At 51.8% G+C, this 10,710-nt stretch overlaps 1 protein-coding gene across 1 annotated transcript in view; it reads right to left on the reverse strand.

Annotated features, from left to right (window-relative positions):
* Nucleotides 1-10,710, reverse strand: part of FLI1 (Fli-1 proto-oncogene, ETS transcription factor) — an 87,633-nt gene that overhangs the window by 73,832 nt on the left and 3,091 nt on the right. The gene's annotated exons all lie outside the window — the stretch shown is intronic.

Genomic DNA, 10,710 nt, shown 5'->3' on the forward strand with positions numbered 1-10,710 from the left:
GCAGACCTTGCCTCGCACCCCAGCCCACGTTAGCCAGCTTGTGTCATCCCACAGTTTAGTTTAACGTGGGGTTTTGCCTTTTTTTTTTTTTTTTCTTTTGGCTGGAGCAGCCTTTAGCCTGACTCACTGAATTTCCGTCTCTTCCCACAGATTTTTTTATTAATGCGTTTTCCAGTCACCGGGAAAAATTAAGGGGAGAAAACCCATGCAATTCGGTGGCGGCAGGCGGAGGGAGAAAAGAAAAAGTCTGGCTTTTAAAACGTATTTAAAGCACATTTCGAGCGCTCTCCTTCACGCCTCCCAGCACGGAGCGTGAGCGGAGGGTGCAGCCCCTGCCAGGAGCGAGCGGTGAGTGCAATAATGCAGGACAGACAGACGGCTCCAGCAATTAAACCCAGCCTGGGCTGGGGCTGCGGGCGAGCCGGGGGCTCTTGGCCACTTCGGCCCCTTCCCCTCCCTCGCCCCCATCTCACTGTGGGGTGGGATGTGGGGCGCGGAAGGGAAAACGCTGACAGGGATGGTTCATCATCTCCTTCAGGTGCCGGGAGTCCTTTCCCAAGCTCCTCTCCCAGTTAGAGGTGTCCGTCTCTAACTCCTCACTGGGATGTTAAACCCCTCTCAGAGGTGGGAAAACAATCCCCAGTTGATAAAAATGTCCAAACCTCACAATAATTGCCAGAACAGCCGAATTTACCGCTCCCGTGCCGTGTCCTGACGGGTGCAGCAAACAAAACTCCTGAGCCAGCTTTGAAGCTCGCTTCGGACCTGGCGAGACCCTGACGTGMAATTCTCCCTCTCACTCAGACAGGAGCGAGCAGCAGAGGAGAAATGCGCTTTTCCTTTTCCCGGAAAAGCCGAACTTTCCGAAGGAGCCGGGGAAAGGAGACAATACCCGCCTGCCCCGCTCCCCCGCGCCCCCCGCCCTTGCCCAAATAACCAGCGGCGGAACAACATCGAGCAACAGCCGGGGCGTTCTTTCTGCCCCACTGCCATAAACCGGGGACAGAGCAGAGCGGGGAAAAGGAGGGTGAAGCCAAGAAAGGAAAGTGTCAAGACGGGAGGGCACCCTGCACGCCGGTGGAGAGCATTACCTTGTCCAGGGCCGGTTGTGTCCAGGCTTTTTGTTTCCCCCTGTCTTTAGTCCAACCACGGGGAGGAGGGTGAGGGGAACCAAAATTATATCCAAAGTTYTCCTGCCCCTGCCCCTTCCAAAAGGGAAATACAATAATACCACCAGTGTTTCTCCCCGGCTGCGGCAGGGATGCCTTATTAATACTTTATTTCTCCAAGCCCGAAGCTGGCGGGAGAGAGCCGCAGATCCCCCTTGCCCCTCCCTCCCCTCCCTCCCCCTCCTCTGAAATTAGCCTCATCAATTCAGCTACAATTTTTCAGTTGGGATGCAGACACGGGGCTGAACGTGACCAGACCTGGAGGTTTTTGGCTCCCTGCTCGCCAGCGATTGAGGCCGCCTGCAGCCGGGAGGTGAAGGGGGAGCGCAGGGACAGCCTGGCCGCCTCCCCTCGCCCCGCACCCCCGGCCTCCCTCTGTCTGCTCCGCAGTCCCGGGGTCTGCGCCGGGGTCCCCCGAGAGCAGCACATCTGGATGCTGCTAGCGGGGTCAGGTCCCCCCTCGCCTAGGGCCACAAGAACTGGAGCTCAATTAAAAGAAATCACGGTTAACCCTTTGTTTTCCTCATTCCTCTTATTTCCCCCTGCCCTCTGTGCCGTCCCCGCCGGCCGCGCTCCCCCGGTCCCGGCTCCCCCCTCGACGTTCCCACATGGCAGGAGGCTGCAGCGACCAGAAAAGCGAGAGGTTAAAGGGAAGAGTGAAACGCATCCTTTCAAAACCCAAATGGTTTCCTCTCTAGACAACGCTCTCCACCAGCCTCGAAAAACAACGCTGCTGGGGGGTGAGGGAGAGGACAGGCTGAGGATCTTAACCGCGAAAGGAAGGGGAAAAAAATCCCCTTGGAAGGAGCCTCTGACAGCCACGGACCTCACAGGGCACTTTGGGTTGWGGCTGCGGGTCCGACAGTGGGGGAGAGCCGGGGCGAAACCACCTGAAAACACGCCCAGCTCACGGGAGAGGAGCCCAAAGGCCTCGAAACCCCCTGAGCCCAGCATATCCAAATCCCCTGAGCCCAACATCTCCAAACCCCCTGAGCCCAACATCTCCAAACCCCTTGAGCCCAACATCTCCAAACCCCCTGAGCCCAACATCTCCAAACCCCCTGAGCCCAACATCTCCAAACCCCCTGAGCCCAACATCTCCAAACCCCCTTTGCCCGGCTCCGGGCTGAGGGCACAAACAAATCCGGCCCCCGCCGCGCGTCCCCGGCGCTCCCAGAGACGGGAAGGTGTCAAACAGCCCTCCCTCCATCCCACCGGGAGATATTTTAGGAACCCAACTCTGCATTTTATGGYCAGACGGGCACCGTGACCCCCAGGGGCTTGTTTTGCATGTCTGGGGATGATTCGAACGGAGCCTGCTGGGGTCACTTGTGATACCGGCTCCGTCAGGGATGCTCCGTGCTTCACCTCCCGTGTTTGGTCTAAAAAACATTCGGGAGAATCCAAGAGGTAAGGGAATGGGCGAAGGTATTACACACTGTGACAGATGAGCCGAACAATCTGCTAATTTTGCCCCGAACAATAACGAACAATAGAAGCTTTGCTTTGTTTTTTCTTTCTGCTGTTTTTTTTTTTTTTAAATCCCCCCGAATCCTTTTATTAACTCCCCTAACAAAAACCAAAACAAAAATAAAACAAACAAACAAACRAACAAAAMCCCCAAAAAACAAAGCCACCCTTGAAGTTATGTCAAACGTTTTGGAAAAGGCTGGAATATTCATAACTTTCGTGCGCCAAGCTCTGAATCATCCTAGGTGGTTGTGCCGTGACTTTGGGTATTTAACTGTTATTTAACTGAGTGTTTAACTGTTCTTGAACCGCATTTAACCAAGAAGAAGGGAGCCGAGACAGGAGGAGGAAAGCCGGGCACGGGGCTGAGAAATGCTCGCCGCTCTGGGTCTGTTGCTCGCCCTTCGGATGCACATGTACGTACAGCAAAGGAATTAGGATCTGTTTAATGTGGTCACCACCAGACATCTGGAAAATCATTTGATCGTGGCAACCACGGAAGGTTTCAGATGCTTACATCGGGACAGGCTGGTAGAAATCAGTTACTCCACAATTATTATTAYGAATTATTTTTCTTTCACTCGGTTAATGAGTTAAACGGAATTGTCGCGCGGCGTTTTTAATTAGTTCAATATTGATCTCAGGCGCTTGGCACGTCCCCACCTCCTCTCCCCGTCCTTMGGGTTGGCTCCCAGCGGCCGCAGCCCCACACGGAGAAGGTGAAAATGCCGGGTTTGGAGCGATCCGAACGGAAGGAACGAGGAGCCACTGGGGGGGATGTGGCGTGGAGCTGTTTCGTGTTCAGACCCAAAGAAATTCACCCTCGGTGCAGTTCGGTGCCATTCCCCACAGAACCCCCAAGATCTGGATTTTCTGGCTGTAACCCATACGAGACTAGCGGGCATCACTTCATAATCAAAACAGTGCAGTTATTCSCCAGAAATAAATACTATGAAAACCTTCCCGAGCCCCAGTGCAGGTTAAATGTGATTTTCCGAGGATGGGAGAGTGGATTGGCTTCTGTCACCCTCTCTGACCCCAACAGCATCAGYTGAGCTCTCGTTAAGCCTGGAGCTGTCGCTGTGAMCKAATGCGGTGATCAGGGAKRGGGAACYCCCAAAAAAMCCCCAAGTCCACGCTCCGGTTTTGTCGTTAGARAGTGCCTCATTTCCCCCGAATTGTGACCAAGTATCCTGTTTAAAAACGAGCTTTCAGTACACGTGTATTCACACAGCTTGTGCTGGGTAAGTTCTGTGTATTATACATCTAATAAATAATATTAATTTCTAGATAATTTGCTATACATTCTATTCTCTCCAAACCTGTGTACARTTCCCATCACTCCGTACTTGCAGGGGGGCAGAGTTTATCCCGCTCCAGCCTTCACTGCAGGGAAACTCGCCCCGAGCTTCARCGAACCTTTCAAATCCCCCTCTCTGACTGTCYTCTGGCACCGACTCCGTTGCAGAAAAGAAATCGCGTCGTGTTTTGTTTGTTTTCKAACCCCGCATTCTTACAAGCAAAAWGCCCAAACTACAGCMCTGGGATTTGATCCCCAGAAACGAATCCCAATTTTAAACTGAACTAATTGGGCAAACCTCCGCTTTTCAGCTGCAGCAGTAAAAGGGAATCGGGAGAGTGTTCCAGGAGCAGAACCGAAGGATCGAAGGATCGGGTCCTTCCTCCCTGCAGGAACAGCCCAGGAGATTTGGGAACCTGAAGCCGGGAAGTTATTCCCCGCTAATCGGTACTAAATAAAACATAACGTCTTAAAAGCGGGGTGGAGAAGATGCCGTGGCTTTGAAGCTGCATCGCAACGAGGGGCGAGCGGGGCAAGCGGTGTCCTGGCTGCTTTTATTTGAGTTCCATGTCCCAATAAAACAGCCCCCGCCCTCCCTCCCTCCCTCTCTCATTCCGCAATTATTGAAAAGCTGAGGCACAGAAAACAAAAATACTGAAGGCCAACAAAACAGACTGCAGTGCACTAGCTCCGAACGTCTGGCCCCTCGCTTGAGGCCATAATTAATTTGAGATTTATTTTTATTGGAGAACCCAGTCTCGTCTGACCTTAGCCAAACAAGACTTCAGCGAGACCCTTGATGCGCTTGAATGGAACAGAATATTTCTCTCTAACTTCTCTTCAGGCGGCCGTGCCTGCTTTGAATTTGYTCCTCAGACTTCATATATTTGGAGATTTACAGGAAAGATTTAAAGCATTTTTCCCCCTTAGCATTCACTCTCTTTTCTTGCCTTTTTGCTCCCCTTTCGCTCCACACCTCCTCTCCTTCTAAACACGGCTTGGGAGAGCCCAGGGAAGGCTGGAATACAGAATTCCCTGAGTCCAACCTATTGGGAKGGGGGCGTTTTTCTGTAAATTGGGAAAGAATGAAGCCATTAAAAGGTCGCAGAGCTGGGGAGGGGGTTGGTTGCTGCTGCCTAAAGACGGAGGTCACTGGAAAAGCTCGTCCCTTGTGCCCGGGAGTCTGGTTTATTTTAGAAAGCTCCGACATGCCACAGTTCCAGGAGAAAAACAACTTTTCTGCCACCTCGACCGAAATTCAAACGGTTTCTTGAAGGTAAAGCGGGGGAGGAACAATGCCGGCCGTTCCCCACGCCGGGCTGGGGCTGAGCATGGGAAAAAGGCAGGACACGGGAACACGGAGAGGGGTTTTTGTCTTTAGAGTAGAGAGGTYGGCGCAAACAAGAACTAAATCCCAAAGTATCAAGTTGTCCTAAGGCGTTAAACAACGACTCGCTAAAGTCCGACAATTCAKCAGCGTTTGTGCCCGAGAAATGAGTGTCAAAAAAGGGGAAAAAAGAGAATGGATTGGAAATACACGTAATTAGTCACCGCGGAGGGTGAGAGTGATGCAGGAGTCACAGCAGCTTCTGCCCCCGAAGCTCTCTGGAGCTCCCGAGCGCAGGGGAGAGGGACTGGAATCCTCCGGGGCGCCAGGAATGGGGAAAAGGCAAAAATGAAGAGGCAGAAAAGAATAAAGTGCTGGAGGATCAGTTCAGTGGGAGCATCACCGCCCGGAGCCGGAAAAACACAGTCCAGGAAGGCTTTGATTTCCCTTTTCCTGGCGGGCTCAGGTTCTCCAGYCCATCCCGGAGCACGGGCAGGTTCCCCGAGCACCTGCGGGCTGACCCCTCACGGATCGCTCTGCAGCACCTTCCCCTCGCTCGGTCCATCAGGCACCAATCCCTCTGCAAAACGARCCAAATCCCGGGATATTCTTTCCTGGCAGCCCGTCCTCTGCCGCTGCTCAGCGGGAAAGGGGCGCGGCCGTGCCAGGCTTTGGCAATGCCCGCTCCAAAGAAAACCTCACTRTTTTGTCCTTAAAAAAAGAATTTACCCCCTCTCTCTTTAGGGCTTCTGTAAACTTTCCAGGCGGAGTGGGAGCCAGAACAAACCCAATATTGTTCGCAGCCACGCAGCCCTTTTTCACTCCATGAATATCGTCCTTTGTGCGGCCCCGCAAACGTTACGGCCGCGTTAAAGCCGGGCTTAAAACGAGAACCTCGCGTTTGCACCGGGGCAAAAAAAAAAAAATCTCCGTGCCCTTCCCGAGGCTGGAGACAGCTCTCCGTAGGAGAAGGGCGGCGGGACAGCTTGGATGGTCACCTCCAGGCTGACAGAGGCTCAGAGAGGCACAGCGGGGCTGAGGCCGGGACAGCCGCCCCTCGCTCCATCCATCGCCTCCTTTCCACGGGATCCATCGGGGCAGACTCGCCTCAGGGCTGGTTCCGCGAGTGGGAACGGCCCCGGCAGCAGAAACGCCGGGAGAAGGGGCTGCAGGGGAAGGAAAAGGGCTCCAGGGAGAGGAAAAGGGCTGCAGGGGAAGGAAAAGGGTTCCAGGGGGAGGAAAAGGGCTCCAGGAGCAGGAAAAGGAGCTCCAGGAGAAGAAGAGAGGCTCCAGGGAAAGGAAAGAGGGCTCCAGGAGCAGGAATAGGGCTCCAGGAACAGGAAAAGGGCTTTAGGAGGAGGAAAGAGACTCCAGGAGAAGGAGAGAGGCTCCAAAAGGAGGAAAGAGGCTCCAGGGAAAGGAAGAGGACTCCAGGAGTAGAAAAAGGGCTCCAGGAGGAGGAAAGAGACTCCAGGAGAAGGAGAGAGGCTCCAGGGGAAGGAAAGAGGCTCCAAAAGGAGGAAAGAGGCTCCAGGGAAAGGAAAAGGGCTCCAGGAGTAGGAAAAGGGATCAAGGAACAGGAAAGGGGCTTCAGGAGGAGGAAAGAAACTCCAGGAGAAGGAGAGGGGCTCCAGGGGAAGGAAAAGGGCTTCAGGAGAACGAAAGAGACTCCAGAAGAAGAAAAACGGCTCCAAGAGCAGGAAGGAGCTCCGGGAKTAGGAAAGGGGCTCCAGGAGGAAAAAGGAGCTCCAGGAGAAGGAAAGAATCTCCAGGAAAAGAAGAAGGAGCTTCAGGAGCAGGAAGGAACTCCAGGAGCAGGAAGGGAGGGAGGCTCACCCAGGCCCCGGGCTGCCTCGGGGAGGGCAGGGCACGGGAAGCGAAAGCAGAAGCGCTGAGTGTGCGAGGAGGAGGCGATAAAAGGGGACACGAAGCGTTTGGATGTTGCCCAAGGGCAGAAGAAAAGCGCGGGTGAATAATGAACCCCCCGAATTGTTGTGCCACCTTTCCACATCTGAAACCACAGCCTGGCAGGGCAGGAGGTGAGCGAGGGCTGCTGCAGCCCGGAGGAGCTCGTGGCAATGGGAATAAATAAAAAATCAGTATTCAGAGGTCATGTTGCTTTGCTTGTGGCCCYAATTCTTTCCATATCACTCCAGTCAGGATGCCAGTGCCGTCTTCTTTTAAAATTTAATTTCCCAATTATATTCCATGTTTCATTCTSTGAAGTCAAGTCCCTGTGTTTAGATGAGATTAGCACCCTCTGATACACTGGGAGTTATGAAGAACTYGCAGATCATTCAGCCCCTAAAGTCTGAGGAATAGAAATACTGGAACAGCTCCATTGAATAAGCCAGAAAGGATCAAAATTATTTTTTTAATTCTATGAATTCTCAGTCATCAATTGAATTAAGGCCCCTGCAAGAATTGGGTACCAGAGAGAAGGCTGGGTTCCCCTGTCAGGAGTTCTATGGGGTCGAGCTCCCCTGTCAGGAGGTTCTGTGGGACCACTTTCCCCTATCAGGAGGTTCTGTGGGATCATTTTCCCCTGTCAGGAGGTTCTGGGGGATCATTTTCCCCTATCAGGAGGTTCTGTGGGATCATTTTCCCCTGTCAGGAGGTTCTGTGGGATCATTTTCCCCTGTCAGGAGGTTCTGTGGGATCATTTTCCCCTGCCAGGAGGTTCTGTGGGATCACTTTCCCCTGTCAGGAGGTTCTGTGGGATCAAGCTCGCCTGCCAGGAGGTTCTGTGGGGTGGGGTGCCCCTATCCGGGGTCACATGGGATCCGTTATCAGTATCAGACACACCCTGTAAATGCGATGTAAATGGAGGTGACAGTCCCCAGAAGCTGAGCTCCGACCCGAGTGACTCCTCGTTCAAACAGTGTTGTAGAATGAAATCCTGCTCCCCCTCCTGCAGCTCCCTCGCCTCCCCTCGCCCTCAGTTTGCCTTTGGGAAGCCTGACAAGGACCCCGTGGCCTGAAGGTGCTCACAGGAGATTTGGTGAATTTTTTTCCTCCTGGGAATTCCCGTGGAACACCCTGCAGCACCCACTCCGGGCTCCAACCCACCCAGAGGAGGCGTTTTCTGTACAAAATAACAAATAATTCTGAATAAAGCTGAAGTTAGTGCACACTGTGCGTCTGTTGGAGAGGATTTGTGGAAGAGATCAGCCCAAATCTCCCTTTTTCTGATGGGCACAGGTACACATCCCACAAAAGTAACATTTCTCCCTCCCATAGGACAAATGAATGAGGTTTTATGGAGAATGAATGACATGAAAGATGATGACGATTATAACAATAATAGTAATAATAATAYTAATAACAATAATAAYGCTGCAAAGAGARAGTAATTGGGACCTCAGTCTTCTGCTTTTCAATGTTCTTGCTCCCCAGAGCTTGGGGAGGCCTCCCTGGTCAGGGAAGGAAGGTGGTTTTGTCTCAGTGTGAGCACCCAGCAGCTGCACCCACACTTTGGGGATGGGGAAATGCAGCAGTGGGACATTCATCAATCCCAACTCTTCCACGAATAACCCAGGCACTGTCAGATTCCTCTKCTGCCTGTGGGTGCCTTTGAGTCTCTGGCAGCTGCCACAAGACCCAGAGGGAGCAGAGCCTGACCTCACCTGTGTGTTTAGGGTTCGAACTTCCCTGAATTTCACCACAGTCCCACTTTTATGAGYGGCTCTGAATGAGCTGCTCAACCCAAACCTTTAAAAAGATTTTTAAAAGACATTTCCTTTGTCTCCAGAAGATTTTGGATCAGACTCCCACCAAAATCCTGGTGATTTTTCTAAGCAAAGAATCAAATAATTTTCCCAGTGTGGAAGAAGGAGTGGAAGTAGCTCTGCAGACAAAAGAGCAGAGACAGAATCCTTGCCCAAAAGAACTGAGGAGGAAGGGCTGGGTTAGAGGCAGAGCCCAACATCCCAGAGCTCATCCCTCCCTGCACTGGGTGAGTCCCACCTGGGGAGCTCTTCCTGCAGGATGGAACACAAATTGTGGGGCAGAGAATCCCATCCCAGCCCTGGACTGCGCCCTGTGGGGAGGGGAGGGGATGGGATGGGATGGGAGTGCACAGGCTCCCTCAGTCCCGCTGGAATCTTCAATTATTCAGCCCTGGGACTCGGTTCCACTCAATTCCAAAGGAATTTTGCTCCTGCCTGGAGCTGGATCTGCCCCCCAACAAGAGGCAGTGTCCCCACGCTGTCCCAGGGTGTCCCAGGGCCATCATCTCCTCCGGGCAAACAGAACATCCCAGAGCATTTCCCACATCCCCCAGCTCCAAAGGGAATCCAGCCAGGCTCACACTGGGGAACTCCTTCCCTTCCTTGAACTTGGAGGGGATTTGCTTTCCCCAGACTGGAATTTCATCTGTTTTCCACAAAGTTTCTGTTGCTCCAGAATCTGTACCAAGTTCAGTACTTGGTATGTACCTCCTATATGAATTTATATATGAATTTATATATGAACCTATATAGTACCTCCTATATGAATTTAGGAGGAAATTCACTCACCAACATTCCCTGAAACACCGAGGTGGGAGTGGGATTTTGGGGGATATCAACCAAGTGGGGAATCCTGCACATTCCTGGCTGGATTTGCTGYACAAATGTGGAGCATCTGCACAAATTCACCCAATGCCACACGACCTGGKATCATGCCAAACTTGCATTTCCACTGCTAATTGTCCCGACAAACTGCCCAGAATGAGCCATAACCTCGGGATTATTCACAGGAATAATCCACTGAATCGTCCCCAATAATGTGGGTGCACGWGAAAATCCCAATTGGGGCACGGATCATTGACTGAGGGAAGGGGAGGGGCAAGAGAGACCAAATTCCTGTAATAAATTATTCATTACAAATTATCCACCCAGCTCTAGTTAACACCCTCCTGTGTTTCTTCAGGGACAGGAGAGCCTTGTGGTTTAGATTTTCCCTAAGTGCTGCTGCATGCAGGGCTTGCCTCAAACGTGTAACCCAGATGTCCCAGCCTTGGTTTATTTACATTCTTGGGAGCTGTTGTGAAAAAAMCCCTATGTGATGTCAAATATAATATAGAACTCAACTGAGGTRTAAAGGGACAAGGCTGTGCCAGCCCTGCTTTGGTTCTTGTTTTAATCTTTAAAGAAGAAAGAGGCAGAAGTGGCAAAATGCATTGTAAGATCAATTTTTTTTCACTTAAAATAAATATCTACATGCAAATGAGTATTTAGAGTGCAAGATCTGGTAATATCAGTCAAAAACCAAAACAATTGAAATTAATTTTCCCACTGAATTGCATGGAAGCCCTTAAGGAAAACCACTGGGAACATGGAAAGAAGTCCCAGTGTCACACAGCACCACCCTGGTGACAATCCATTGCTTCAGCAACTGAAGGAGATGTTTGCATTTAATTCATTCAGTATTTGTGCCCTCTAAATCCGTTCTGAAATGGACCT

The sequence above is a fragment of the Malurus melanocephalus genome, unplaced genomic scaffold (genome assembly GCF_030028575.1).
Source record: "Malurus melanocephalus ecotype Western Australia unplaced genomic scaffold, MMel_1.1 scaffold_201, whole genome shotgun sequence".
In the NCBI taxonomy this organism is placed as follows: Eukaryota; Metazoa; Chordata; class Aves; order Passeriformes; family Maluridae; genus Malurus; species Malurus melanocephalus.